Source organism: Macaca fascicularis, chromosome 12, assembly GCF_037993035.2.
Source record: "Macaca fascicularis isolate 582-1 chromosome 12, T2T-MFA8v1.1".
Lineage (NCBI taxonomy): Eukaryota > Metazoa > Chordata > Mammalia > Primates > Cercopithecidae > Macaca > Macaca fascicularis.
In genome coordinates this window covers 70,719,354-70,733,882 of record NC_088386.1, presented here as the reverse complement: position 1 = coordinate 70,733,882, position 14,529 = coordinate 70,719,354, and the positions used below count along the sequence as shown (strand labels likewise).

General features: G+C 41.7%; 1 protein-coding gene across 11 annotated transcripts in view; it reads left to right on the top strand.

Moving 5' to 3' along the window:
* Positions 1-5,182: 5,182 nt before the first annotated feature.
* Positions 5,183-14,529, top strand: part of ATF2 (activating transcription factor 2) — a 91,645-nt gene continuing 82,298 nt past the window's right edge. For 8 of the 11 annotated variants that reach the window (XR_012421247.1, XR_010579929.2, XM_074009490.1 and 5 more), the window contains exon 1: positions 5,183-5,333. The gene's annotated coding sequence lies outside the window, so the exon portion shown is untranslated. Of the gene's footprint in view, positions 5,334-5,472; positions 5,563-14,529 lie in introns of those variants that run through there. The other 3 variants (XM_074009489.1, XM_074009485.1, XM_074009488.1) reach the window with 1 other exon arrangement.

The window sequence follows — 14,529 nt, the reverse complement described above, 5'->3', positions numbered from 1 at the left end:
GTTTCACCATGTTGGTCAGGCTGGTCTCGAACTCCTTACCTCAGGTGATCTGCCTGCCTCAGCCTCCCAAAGTGCTGGGATTACAGGCGTGAGCCACCGCACTCGGCCAGTTCTTGCATATTTTTCACTGGGTTAGTGCAATATTATAAACCTTGAATAACACCATGGAACCTATACAGAGTACTACTAGTGATGCTAGAAGCAGTCCCACGACGCGAAGTCATGACATTGCAAGACGTTGAATGGCTTGATATGCACAATAGATAGAAGAGGTCCGCAGCTGCAATTGTCACCATTTCAGACAATTCATCTTGTAAACAGATGGTGTAAACTTGTAAACTTAATGATATCGATAATAGTACTAGAAATGTATTTTATCTTACGATTTTCTTAACATTTTCTTTTCTCCACCTTTATTGTAAGAATACAGTATGTAATGTATATAAAGTACAAAATTTGTTTATCAACTGTAATCTGTAAGGCTTCTGGTCAACAGTAGGCTGTTAGTAAAGTTTGGAGGAACTCAAAAGCTATATGCAAATTTTTTATTGCATGGGAGACTGGTGGGGCGAATCAATGCCCCGAACCCCCAGCCTTATTCAAGGATCAACTATATTTTAAAAACAATGCAAAGGTAGTATCAGTAGGATTTAATGCCTAGATCTCAGGAACCAGTTAGGAGATGAGAGGGTGTGTGCATCTAGTAAGTGCTAGCTATACTGTTATTTAACCCTTATAACAACCTGTAAACTTGGGAATAATTTCCAAGATGCAAAGGAAAATAGGCTCAGAGGTTAAACAGTTCCCAAAATCACACAGCCATTAAGTGGCAAAGTCAGGATCCAAATTCAGATCTTCCTTAAAGCCCATGTTCTGTTTTTTGTTTTTGTTTTTTTTGTTTTTGTTTTTGTTTTTGTTTTTTTTATGTGACTGTTAGTGACGACAAGGAAAAAGCTGATTTGGGGAAATGATGAACTTTGTTTTTTATATACTTTTAAATACAAGAGGTATAATTTTACAGATCTGGGCTTGAAAAGAAAAGAAAGGTATATACAGCACAGACTAGATGTGCATAAAAGAAATGCAGAGCAGCAGTAGGGACGCAGCTCCAGACAGGTAACAAATTGGTAGTGAACATCATTCACCTAGTTTTGTGACTCTCCAGCAATTTTGGGAAGCTTGTTAATACAAACTGATGTAAAGAGCAGTGAGGGTTATCAGGGTTGTGCACTGGGAAGAAGAGATGATGGAAGGTCAAAGTGGCTCTAGGCAGACAGCAAACAAGCACACTGTTCAACAAGATGACCTATGCATTTCAGACCGAGTAAGGAACAAGGGAAGACACAATAAAGGTGATAAATTGAAATAACACAGAGGGGTCATTTATGGGAAGCCATGAAAGGTAGGAGTGGTACTATTTTTATTAACAACAATATTGTATAAAGAGCAGAATAGCCGGGCGCGGTGGCTCACGCCTGTAATCCCAGCACTTTGGGAGGCCGAGGCTGGCGGATCACGAGGTCAGGAGATCGAGACCATTCTGGCTAACACGGTGAAACCCCGTCTCTACTAAAAATACAAAAAACTAGCCGGGCGTGGTGGCAGCGCCTGTAGTCCCAGCTACTCGGGAGGCTGAGGCAGGAGAATGGCGTGAACCCGGGAGGCGGAGCTTGCAGTGAGCTGAGATCTGGCCACTGCACTCCAGCCTGGGCGACAGAGCGAGACTCCGTCTCAAAAAAAAAAAAAAAAAAAAGAGCAGAATATAATGATGGCAATCCCTCTTTCTGGTGAGTCAGATGAGAGAGGTGGCATTAGCATCAAGAAAAAAAACAAGGCCCTTAAATTCCATTCTCCCTCTCTCTGGACTGGTTTTGTTGAAGCTAGTATAAGCCAACTGGTATGATGTGAAGATAAACGACTTTTTTCCCCATAATTCCACACCCCAATAATTATAAATTATTTTGGGAAACCCAAGATTTGGGTTGGAGGGTAGACATCCCTGCACTTAGAATTTCCATGATGAGGACAAGTGCTGAGAGGTAACTTTAATATAGGCTGTTTCAGCAATGTGCAGGAAGACCCTGAACTGGCAGAGGAAAAGATCTGCCATGAGATAGAAGCTACCAAAATGTCTGTACAATGTCTGGGCCCACATTATCCTATTTCATCTCAGGTATCAGTGGGGTAATCATGTCCTGTGTCCCCCACCCCTTTCACATCACACACACACACCCCCCCCCACCTTGATTCCACTGATAAAATCCCAGCTAATCCACTGTACTAGGCTGTATCCTGAGAATATCATGAAAATGTACAGGCTCTTTCCCTAAGCCTAGGATTAGTTGTACCAAGCAGACATAAGGGGTGCCCTGTAGTCTTCTATGTTTTGGTTAGCTGCAGACAAACAGAAACTGTGTTCTGTAAATTATTAGCAAGAGAGAGAAGGAGGGGAAGCTGAAAGGGAAGATGGAGAGAGAGATGGTTTGGCTGGGTCCCCACCCCAAATCTCATCTTGAATTGTAGTTCCCATAATCCCCACGTCATGGGAGGGACCAGGTGGAGACAACTGAATCATGGGGGTGGTTTCCCCATCCTATTCTCATGATAGTGAGTTAGTTCTCAGAGATCTGATGGTTTTATAAGGTACTTCTCCGTTTGCTGGGCACTCATTCTTTTTGCTGCCGCCATGTGAAGGATATGTTTGCTTCCCCTTCCGCCATGATTGTGAGTTTCCTGAAGCCTCCCCAGCCATGCTGAACTGTGAATCAATTAAACCTCCTTCCTTTATAAATTACCCAGTTTCGGGTATATCTTTATTTGCAGCATGAGAACATATATATATATATATACACACACACACACACACACACACACACACACACACACACACACTAGTTTTAGAATTTTCGTGAGCAGTTTTAACAGATTATGGATCAACAGCCCTATCATACTAAGGTGGAAATACCACATTTATGTGGCATTTGGAAGATTTTGAGGGTGTTTAGAGACCATCATTGATTCTTATGATATTTAGTTATTAACACTTTCATAACAGAAATGCATTTTCTTCAAATAGCCTCATTTTGTATCTAAGGAATATTAGTTTTATTTAGCAGTCATGCTGGGTTCTTAAAGGGGATTCACTAGACTCTCACTAATTCTCTTAGAACTAAGTTTTGGGTAGGTGCATTATGGAACAAGACAGGTAAAGAAGAGGTCTACAGTAAGTTTCCTGCATTTGTAAAGAGAAGACTAAAGAATTTTAGGACCCTTGGGGATACTGAGGAATGCAGAAGTGAGAACAAAAATGGAAAATGATGGCATTTTATGAGGATATGAATAAGTAGTGAGACAAGTTCACGGAATCAGACCTGAATATGGTAACTACATTCATTTTGACAATGCTGAATGTCTTCCCCACTTGTAGAAAAACTATAGTAAACAAACTGCTGTGGAACTAGAAATATGTGGATAAAGTGAGACCCTTTGTTAAACGCCAGGCTGCCAAAATGCATATATAATAGACTGGCATAGTTTCCACCTGTTTCCCGCCCCCTATCTTGTTTATTTTTTTTTCCTCACTTTAGGTATACCTTCTCTTTAGAAAATTAGCTGAAACTGAATGATCAAAACAGATCAGAGTACTGTTCATATCACTAGTTCTTTTGTCTAAAAAGAACTGAAAGACTTTCTTCAAAATGTGTTCCTCGAATGCATCATGTAGATAATTTAACTGCTTGACAACAGACCAGAGAAGTAGAAATGAGAAATTTAAAACCAAAGCTACTGCCCAATTGAATACTGAAAAAAATAATTTCAAATTTTAATACACATGAATGGAAAAATAATTTTTTAAAAAATCTATTCTAATTGACCCAAACTTCTTTTGAAATGTCGTAACATTTCTAATTCTTTTTCTCACATTAGTTGTTTTGGGAGATGGAGAGAGAAGCATCATTTTAATCAATGTTTTCTAGACCTAACAACTGTGATGTCAATCAAACATTTTGTCCACCATTTCCATCATCAGTAATCTGAACTGTGAGGTTTTGCTGACATAGTGTTACACTACAATGACACTACTACAACATTACTGTTACTATATGGGGACAACACTTTCATTTTAAGTAGGAAAGTGTTAATAATTTGGCTTAATGTTTTTTAACTAAAATTAGTTTTAAAAGAGGACTGAGTTGGCTTATATACATGTATGCAGTCCAGAGACCTACCTGTGAAAATGTCAATGCCATTACAATTTCACTTTATGCCAGATATCATTCTTGAACTTCAGGCTCATTATCTCTTATAATATCCCCTAAAACCTTTCAACAACTTTGAGAGTGTATTTTATGTTAATATATAAACTAGTTCATAATTTTGTTACAGACTAGAAATCAGTATTTAATAAATGGAAAAATAAAAGACTGAAAATCTTTTATTGAGTAAATTTTCAGAGGCCTCTGATCATACTTTTCAACTTGTGCCTATTTATTGAATAACCAACATCCCTACAGTTAATATTAAAATCTTTAAGTTGTGTGAGGTTTATTGGAGGGTAGGGATGGGGAATTACCAGCAAACTCTGCCTCCCGCAAACCTCACCTAACCCGAAGCTCCCCGTCTCAGACTCCCGGGGAGCCAGGGGTAGGCTGAGGAACGCAGCCTACCTTTACCCACCTCCCTACCTAGTGCTGGGAAGCGACGGCAACGGAGACACCCGGCTCCTGGGGCTGGGCTCGGAGGACCCATCCTGCTTCCCCCTACCAGCCTTTCTGGAGCTCACCATCCTCGCTTCACACCGCCAACACCCTGCCTACCCCTCCTCCGCCGCCTGCACCCGCCCCCTCCTCCAGCCGACAGCCAATCACAGCCTTCCACAGCCTTGGGTTTACAGAGGTAACGCTCCTTGGGCCCTCTGGTCCCGCCCCCTCCAGAATTGCTTCCCGCCCTTCGGGCTCCTTGCCCAATCACGAGCGCCCGAGTGCTCTTTGGTGCCCGTCCCCTCTACCCGCCCTGCCGAAGACCCGCCTTCTTCTCCTTAAGCCTGACGGAATCACCTGACTCGGAGGCTCTCCCTCAGAAGGAAGGCAAGACGGGGCGTGAGCATGGAGGGGAGGGGCGCGAGAAGGAAGGGGGGGATGCCGGGAGCGGGGCGGGTCGGGGGGGGGGGAGGAGAGTTGTCAGTCCGATCTCGCGAGAGAGGACGGAAGCCTGTGGGAGCCCGTGGCCTTTAAAGTGCCGTTCAGCCTTTTCGTCCAGGGGTGGTTTGTAAACACGGCTGTGCTCGGGGCTCGCGAGTGACCGAAAGGATCATGAACTAGTGACCTGGAAAGGTGAGTAATGATGGGCAGAGGTCAGCAGGGCTGGAGACTGTAGGGATACGGAGAAAGAAGGTGCTAACATGGCGACGTCGCTCAGCACAGTCCCCACCCCCCGTTTCCCATCACCTCGGGTGCTCCTGACGTGCTTCTTAGCCCTTGGGGCGATTGTGGCTGTGATGCCACCTTAGCGGCCCGCGCGGTTTGGGCTTTGGGAGACTGACTGGCTGGGCCGGACCGTTAGGTAACCAGGGTTCGTTGTTCCGGCCCCTCCCTCTCGCGCGCTTTCCTAAGGCAGAGGAAAAAGGAATAACGGCTCCTCTTAGACCCCTCCCTCCGATTTATCTTCCCCCTGCTTGGGTCAGTTCAGAGGTCCTCGGGGCGCGCGTCGAGTCAGCCGTGTGCGCAGGGAGACCTCTCCCACCCACAGTCCTTGGGTTGGGCGGGGAGAGGGCCCACTCTAGTCTCCCCACCCAGTGTTCAAGCGATTGAGGACCGTGTATTTGTGATGGTGGCGGGGAGGAGGATCGGGAGGCGCGGCTGAAAATAGAATCAGGGTCCCTGGCTGCGGTGCAGCCTGAAGGAAAGAATGGTGTGAAGAACCTGGGAGCTGCAAGTCTCGGCCTTTTCCGTCCTTTCCGCCACCCTCACAGTCCCGCTACCCCCCACTTTTTCCCGGTGGGGCGGGGCTTAGGTGTGGGTGCAGAGTGATTCTGGTATTTTCCCCTATTTTTTTTTTAATCTCTTTGGGTGGACAGCAGACCTTATGTAAAGAAATAATTTGCTTTTCATCATGCCCTAGGAACCAGGGCCGAAAGGGAGTGTGTGTACGTGTTTTCCATGTTCGCTCGTTTAACCGAACCTAGGAGGAAAAAGAGAGGAGGAGCTGGGGACTATTTTTGTGCCCCTAGGTAGTATAAAATTGGCTTTCCTTAATGGAGAGTCTTAAAACTGGTGAGGCCAAGAGCAAAACTACTGTGAATATCATGTAGTAAAAGAGATTATTCCTGATGGACCTCAGGCATCAGAAATTTTACTGAAAGAAATGTTTCTCTTAAAATTCAACACCTATTTTAAATAGTGATGTAAAGCATTTCTTTACATGTACCTTCAGGTTTTCTAATGCTTTCCTGGCTATTATTTAACTGGTACTAAGGGATTGACTAATCCCTAAATTATAATGTGAAAGTTTAAATTTCTTAGAGGTTTTAAATTATGGAGACGTCACAATGCATGCATTTACGATATACATTTAAAATCAGAACAAAAACTGACTTCCTTTGAGCACACTTTTTGTCCTATTTGAAGAAACATGACCACTGGCGTTATCATTGTCAGTAACAGCCGTTCTAATCTTTAAATAGCCATATAGCTTTGGTCTCATGAATCAAAATTATGAAGGTAAAGCTTTATAAAAGCTTTTTAAAAAGTAACACCTACAGGTTTAAGTGCCCTGAAGTGCAAACACAGAAACAGTTTTATCATGTATTCATTTTTTTTCTTACTCGAGGAATCCACCGTAAAAACTTTGTTTCAAAATGATAGGAACATCCTTGTAAAATACGTTTTAAAAATAGATACCCTCTGCAGATTAAGAAAGTTCATGGATCTTTAAGGCCGTCAGTAGTTGCGTAATAGTTAAGAATCCTCGTCTTTGTAAAATAATTTCTAGGAATCTTCCAGATTTACCGTGATGTGTAAAAGAATTTCTGAGAATCTTCCAAATTTGCCGTGATGTGTATGTTGCCTTTCCAAGACGTTTAATCTTGCTTTGAGAGAATGCTACTGCCATTAAGTTTTAAGAAATGATTTAAAATGTAATATCGTGGAAATTTAGAACTTAGATGTTATGTATTTTAATTGTCAGTAAGGAAGGAGCTTTCAGGGACCTTTTGTGTGTGTGTGTGTAGGGTATATAATACCTTCTGTAGCTCCGGGTGCATTTCCTGAAAATCCTTTTTAAAATACCTTATCCGAATGTTTATTTCGTATTTGGGGCACTATATTATTATTAGTTAAATATGTAACCCAGGAATTCCTGCACTTTTTTCTTTGGCGTTGTTTTTTATTTTTAAGCTGAGATAATAGAGGCTGGGCGCGCGCGGTGGCTCATTCCTGTAATCCCAGCACTTTGGGAGGCCGAGGCGGGGGGATCACGAGGTGAGGAGACCTTCCTAGCTAACACTGTGAAACCCCGTCTCTACTAAAAGTGCAAAAAACTAGCCGGGCCTGGTGGCGCCTGTAGTCCCAGCTACTCAGGAGGCTGAGGCGGGAGAATCCCTTGAACCCGGGAGGCGGAGGTTGCAGTGAGCCGGAGGTTGCAGTGAGCCGGAGGTTGCAGTGAGCCGAGATCGCTCCACTGCACTCCAGCCTGGGTGACAGCGAGATTCCGTCTCAAATAAATAAATAGTAGAAATGGTTGTCAGCATTTTAACAAATAATGGGGGTGGAGGTACTCTTTATTGGTATTCAGGATCTGAAAGCTCTGTGAGTATGGTTGAAAAATATTCCATACATCAAACATCTATCTATAGGTAGCGTTAACTCTTCAAAGAATAATGTACATTTTTTCTACCCAACTTTTTGTATTTTGGAAAACTTGAGTTTTAATGATACATACATTCTTGTCTGGTAAATTGTTAGATCATGTTAGATCAGGTAGTCTCACCAATGTGTGCTGTTTCTACTTATTTTGTCTTCAAGCTCTTCCTTCCAATATGAAATATGTCTATAGGTAGGCATTTCTTTATCGTTTTTATTCTTACTAAAATGTCGTTGGAGAAGATAAAGTAGTTGAAGTCTCCCTTATTAAAACCAGATTTTCACCAGAACCTCTTGTTTAAAATTCAGTGAATAACAATAATTAATATTCAACTGATTTTTATAAAAGTCAATGCATATAGCACTTGTTGGGTTATTTTGTATAATTAAAATGTACCCTAAAAAAATCCCACCTTAGGCAGTATGTGGTGGCTTACGCCTGTAATCCCAGCACTTTGGGAAGCTGAGGTAGGCAGATCAACTGAGGTCAGGAGTTCAAGACCAGCCTAGCCAACACGGTGAAACCACGTTGGTGGGTGCCTCCAATCCCAGCTACTGGGGAGGCTGAGGCACGAGAATCTCTTGAACCCAGGAGCAGGAGGTTGCAGTGAGCCGAGATCGTGCCACTGCATTCTAGCCTGGGCAACAGAGTGCAACTGCATCTCAAAACAAAACAAAAACAAAAAACTCTCTTGGTATTGTTGTAATCTGGACTTTAGTATTTGTGTTTATCTTATACTCACACCAATTCCTCAAGGCTAAGAACTTGTCTAAAATGCTGCATGTTCTCTTTATGTAAGTTTTAATGTTGAAGTAGTAGGATAGTAATCACCTGTTTGTGTTTGAAGGAAAACCCCACGGAACATTTTATTTCCTTTGTTATGTTTCTCAAGGTTAAAAGGTTATATAGTAAGGTGTAAGATCGTTTCATAAAAAATCAAGGAAATTTGTGGATCTTTAAGGCCATCAGTAAGTGTATTTTATTTTATTTTATTTTTGAGACAGAGTCTCCCTCTGTCTCCCACACTGGAGTGCAGTGGTGCAATCTTGGCTCACTGCAATCTCCACCTCCCAGATTCAAGAAGTTCTCCTGTCTGAGCCTCCAGAATAGCTAGGGGTGCTATTCCTAGGGGTACACCACCATGCCCTGCTAATTTTTGTATTTTTAGTAGAGATGGGGTTTCACCATGTTGGCCAGGCTGATCTTGAATTCCTGGCCTCTGGTGATCCACCCACCTTGGCCTCTCAAAGTGTTGGGATTACAGGCGTGAGCCACCACACCAGGCCTGTTTTTACACACTATTTTTATCTTATAAATATATTTAATGTTACATATTATAAAATTATAAATAAATATGTATTCCTTATATATGTCTTTTCAATTTGTTGAGACTTTTTGACAACCTTGCTGACAACCTTGAAACTGGTGTATTCATTTTCACTTTTGAGGGATTACAGGCATGAGCCACTGCATCTGGCCTATTTTTATACATTATTTTATGCTACAGGTGTATTTAATGTTACATATTATATGATTATAAATAAATATGTATTCATTATATATATGTTTTCAATTATTGTTGGCAACCTTGAAACTAGTGTATTCATTTTCACTTTTTTTTTTTTTTTGAGATGGAGTCGCTATGTCACCTAGGCTGGAGTGCAGTGCTGCTCTCAGCTCATTGTAACCTCCGCCTCCTGGGTTCAAGTGATTCTCCTGCCTCTGCCTCCTGAGTAGCTGGGATTACAGGTGCCCGCCACCACGCCTGGCTAATTTTGTATTTTTAGTAGAAATGGGGTTTCACCATGTTGGCGAGGTTGGTCTCGAACCCGCCTCGGCCTCCCAAAGTATTGGAATTACTACAGGCATGAGCCACCACACCCATCTTCATTTTCACTTTGAAGTATGTTTATTGATGGTTTTTTCCCTTGGCATTTTGACATTGACAGTAAAGAAGAGATGTAAATAAAATGTTTTGGGGGCTTTGCCTGTTCACCCATATTTGCATTCTGTATCTTAACAAAGATAGTGGTTCTCAGCCACTTTTTTGCCTTTCTACCCAAGGAATAGAAAATACTTCCAACAGTAGTAGTGGCTTATTACCGTAGAGATTCTCAACAAGATTGGTAGGGAAAGACAGGGAGAAAGAATTGTAATTGGCAAAATAACCATATGGACTTTGGTTACTTTTGTAATATATAGTATTTTTATCTATAATATTGACCATAAATTTATAAATATATTCCCTAAATATTCTTTAGTTTGCTAGCAGAACTGAAACCTTTGTCATTCCAATTTTTTAGCTTTGTTCCAATTTTATAGCTTTGGTTTTTCTAATTTTACTGTTTGGGCTAGTATGTTTGCTTTTATTTATTAAACGTGTGTCGGAACAATTTTTTTTATGTATCAACTTGTTTTGCGATACTAACATAATTGTGTTCATTATTTTTGTTTTCTTCTAGTTTGTGCATATATATTACAGTTTTTACAGAATTATATCAAATAAGTTTTTATTTTACTTTTATTTTTATTTTACTTTTATAGCATTATATTTTTCCATGTTGTATAACCTTTATGATATTTGTTACTTGATAGTTGAAAAATAAGTATTAAATTTGTACTAAATGTCTGACAGGAAAATAATAGTTTTCAGTTTATGCCTATTTTGACATTGAATTGAACATCTCTGTGCATTTATCTTTTTCTTTTATGAATTGTTTCTGTAGGATACTAATCTCAAATGAATTACTAGTCAAAAGATACAAATGTTTCTGCAGTTGCCAAATTTTTGCCTCCCCAAAGACTTGAGCAAGTTTACACTGTCAGCAGAGCATGAATGTGTTTGCTTTGCCATAATTTTGTGAACTTTGGAGTTATGATTAATAAAGTATGATTACCTAATTGGGAATTATTGCTGGGAATAAGTTGTATTATTTAGCAGTTTTAAAATTATTTAGTAGGCCATATCGTACTATAGTTATTTATCTACCAGTGATCTATGTGATGCGACAAATATTGTGTATTTCATATTTTCTGACATTTTACTCTTTGTTTCTCTTAAAGTTTATCAAAACTTTTGACAGCCTAGTAACAATAATTCTTAGTTTTCATGCAGTTTTATGTGGTTTGTACATTGAATATTTTAATGCTAGTTTATAAGAGTTAATTTCTGGGCTGGGCGTGGTGGCTCACGCCTATAATCCCAGCATTTTGGGAGGCTGAGGTGGGTGGATAACCTGAGGTCAGGAGTTCAAGACCAGCCTGGCAAATATGAGAAAACCCTATCTCTACTAAAAATACAAAAATTAGGTGGGAGTGATGGCGGGTGCCTGTAATCTCAGCTACTCGGGAGACTGAGGCAGGAGAATTGCTTGAACCTGGGAGGCAGAGGTTGCAGTCAGCCAAGATCGCGCCAGTGCACTCTAGCCTGGGCAACAGAGGGAGACTCTGTCTCAAAAAACAAAAAAAAGAAAGAGTTACTTTCTGAGCTATACATTTCATAGGAGTTCTGTCTTATGAATGTGTCATTATGATTAAGATTTATAATGACAAATTCATTACCATATAGGAAACACTTGGAATAAAAGTATATATGAGTATATGATAGGCAAATTGACTTGAGTTTTGTCTCTGGCACATAGTAAGTATGTACTCAGTATTTTAGGATAGTTATTAAAAGCCAGATTGTCATGGGTCTGCCACTTACTAACTGTTACCGTGGGTGAATTATATAACCTCTCTCTGCCTCAGTTTCCATCTCTTTAAGGAGAATAATTTAACTCATAGTCTTGCCATGAGCATTCTTGTAATATATATGCAATACTTAATACAGTGTCAAGAACTTAATGAGACTCAGGATATGTTGTGGGAATTATTATTGAAGTTCATTCAGAAATAATCTAGCCTAGCCCTCCAGGCATGCTTGTGCTGTAGCTTGAAAGCAGTACAGCAGCCATCTATTTGGTAGATTTGGCAACAAAGTTGTTTTTCCCTAGGAATTTATAATTTGTGAAGGAACATACCACCTTAGAATTTTCATAAATTCATTTGAGAGAATGTCTCATTTTTTTTGTTCCGTGTGTACCCTGTCTCAGACTTTTCCTGTATCAAATTCGTGCAGTATAGCGTATCCTTCTTTTGAGATGATAAAATTATGATACTATGATTTTCATAAAATCCAATTATCTTTGTATTTTTGAGACAGTCTTACTCCGTCATCCAGGTTGGAGTACAGTGATGCGAATAAGTCTCACTGCGGCCTCCACCTCTTGGGTTCGAGAGATCTTCCTACCTCAGCCTCCCAAATAGCTGGTACCGCACTTGCATGCCACCACACTCAGCTAGTTTTTAAATTTTTGTAGAAATGGGGTCTTGCTGTTGCCCAGGCTAGTCTCAAACTCTCAGGCTCAAGCAATCTTCCCATCTCAGTGTGGCAAAGTGCTGGGATTACAGGCTGCTCCCCGCCCCAGCTCTCCTTTTCTTCTACTCCACCAATCCCATTATAAACATTCCAGTGAAACCTTTCATTTCGGCCGGGCGCGGTGGCTCAAGCCTGTAATCCCAGCACTTTGGGAGGCCGAGGCGGGTGGATCACGAGGTCAGGAGATCGAGACTATCCTGGCTAACACGGTGAAACCCCGTCTCTACTAAAAATACAAAAAAATTAGCCGGGTGTGGTAGCGGGCGCCTGTAGTCCCAGCTACTTGGGAGGCTGAGTCGGGAGAATGGCGTGAACCCAGGGGACGGAGCTTGCAGTGAGCCGAGATCGCGCCACTGCACTCCAGCCTGGGAGACACAGCGAGACTCCGTCTCAAAAAAAAAAAAAAAAAAAAAAGAAACCTTTCATTTCTCCTTCCCCATAGTGGAATTGAGATTATGATTAATATACTACAGTCCTAAAGTTGTTTTGAAGTCTCTGCCAATTATACAATTATAACTGCACTATCAGTTTTTGGCCACAAAGTTGAATATCACTTAACTTACTTGAATTTTGACATACTTTGAAAACAGAAGAAAGAGGTGAACTTGTCATTGTTTTCATGGGTATAGTACGTAACCCATAGTCTTATTTTATTTCATTTTTAGAGACAGGGTCTCTGTTGCCCAGGCTGGAGTGCCGTGGCGCCATCTCGACTCACTACAAGCTCCGCCTCCCGGGTTCAGGCCATTCTCCTGCCTCAGCCTCCCCAGTAGCTGGGACTACAGACGCCCACCACCACGCCCAGCTAATTTTTTTGTGTGTGTGTTTTTAGTAGAGACGGGGTTTCACCATGTTAGCCAGGATGGTCTCAATCTCCTGACCTCGTGATCCGCCCATCTCGGCCTCCCAAAGTGCTGGGATTACAGGCGTGAGCCACTGCACCCGGCCAGGTACTCTTATTTTAAATTACCCATTTAAAATATCCACTTGGGTTCCTGTAAAGATGGCCTCAGTTTCCAATGTTCCCACCAGACGTTTGCTTCTTGCCCTAGGATCTGGAAGCTTTAAGGCACTCTTATTTAAATTATCCATTTAAAATATCCATTTAAAAATTATCCATGGATAATTTAAAATAAGAGTTTGAGCTCCAGGAATTCAAGACCAGCCTGGGCAACATTGTGAGACCTGGTCTTTCAAAAAAAAAAAAAAATTAGCTGGGCATGGTGGCATGTGCACCTGTGGTCCCACCTACTCAGGAGGTTGAGGTGGGAGGATCACTTCAGCCTAGGAGATCAAGGTTGCAGTGAGCCATGTTTGTGCCACTGCACTTCAGCCTGGGTGACAGCAAAACCCTGTCTCAAAAAAAAAAAAAAAATTCCTGAATTCATAATACTTTAGTCTTGAGAGGCAAATGAAGTCCTACTAGGTCATGGCTACAGGTTTTCAAACCTCTTGATATAAGTTTGTTATCATGACCACATTGCTATTCCCAAGGTGATCTCTAGGATCATTTAAAAAATGTATGAAGATAGTCATGAATGTACCGAGTGTTCGTATCCTGCTTCAGTTCACCTTGGCTGTGCCTACGTGATGACAATTTTTTTTTTTTTTTTTTTTTTTTTTTTTTGAGACGGAGTCTCGCTCTGTCGCCCAGGCTGGAGTGCAGTGGTGTGATCTCGGCTCACTGCCACCTCGGCCTCCTGGATTCAAGAAGTTGTCTGCCTCAGCCTTTGAGTAGGTGGGATTACAGGCACTTGCCACCACGCTCAGCTAATTTTTCTATTTTTATTAGAGAAGGGGTTTTACCATCTTGGCCAGTCTGGTCTTAAACTCCTGATCTCGTGATCCACCCACCTTGGCCTCCCAAAGTGCTGGGATTACAGGCGTGAGCCACCGTGCCCGCCCCATGATAACAGATGTCTGACAGGGAATAAAGTCATGTCTACTGTCATTTGTGCCAGCATGCCCCTCCCCCTGCAGTGTTGGCCCCAAATCTTCCCTTTGTTTTTTTATGTTTGTGGGAAGGGGCCTCATCAGCAGCAATCATCAACCAATAAATAGGATCTACTTAGTGGTAAACTCATTGGCTGTTTAATTGGTAAGAGTCACTGGCCTGACCACACCACAGCGTGGCCACTTGGGTTCCTGTAGAGATGGCCTCAGTTTCCAGTGTTCCCCCCAGACATTTGCTTCCCAATCGAGAGGGGATCTCAAGACTCCTGACTGGTCGTTGTGAGCTCTCACCCTGC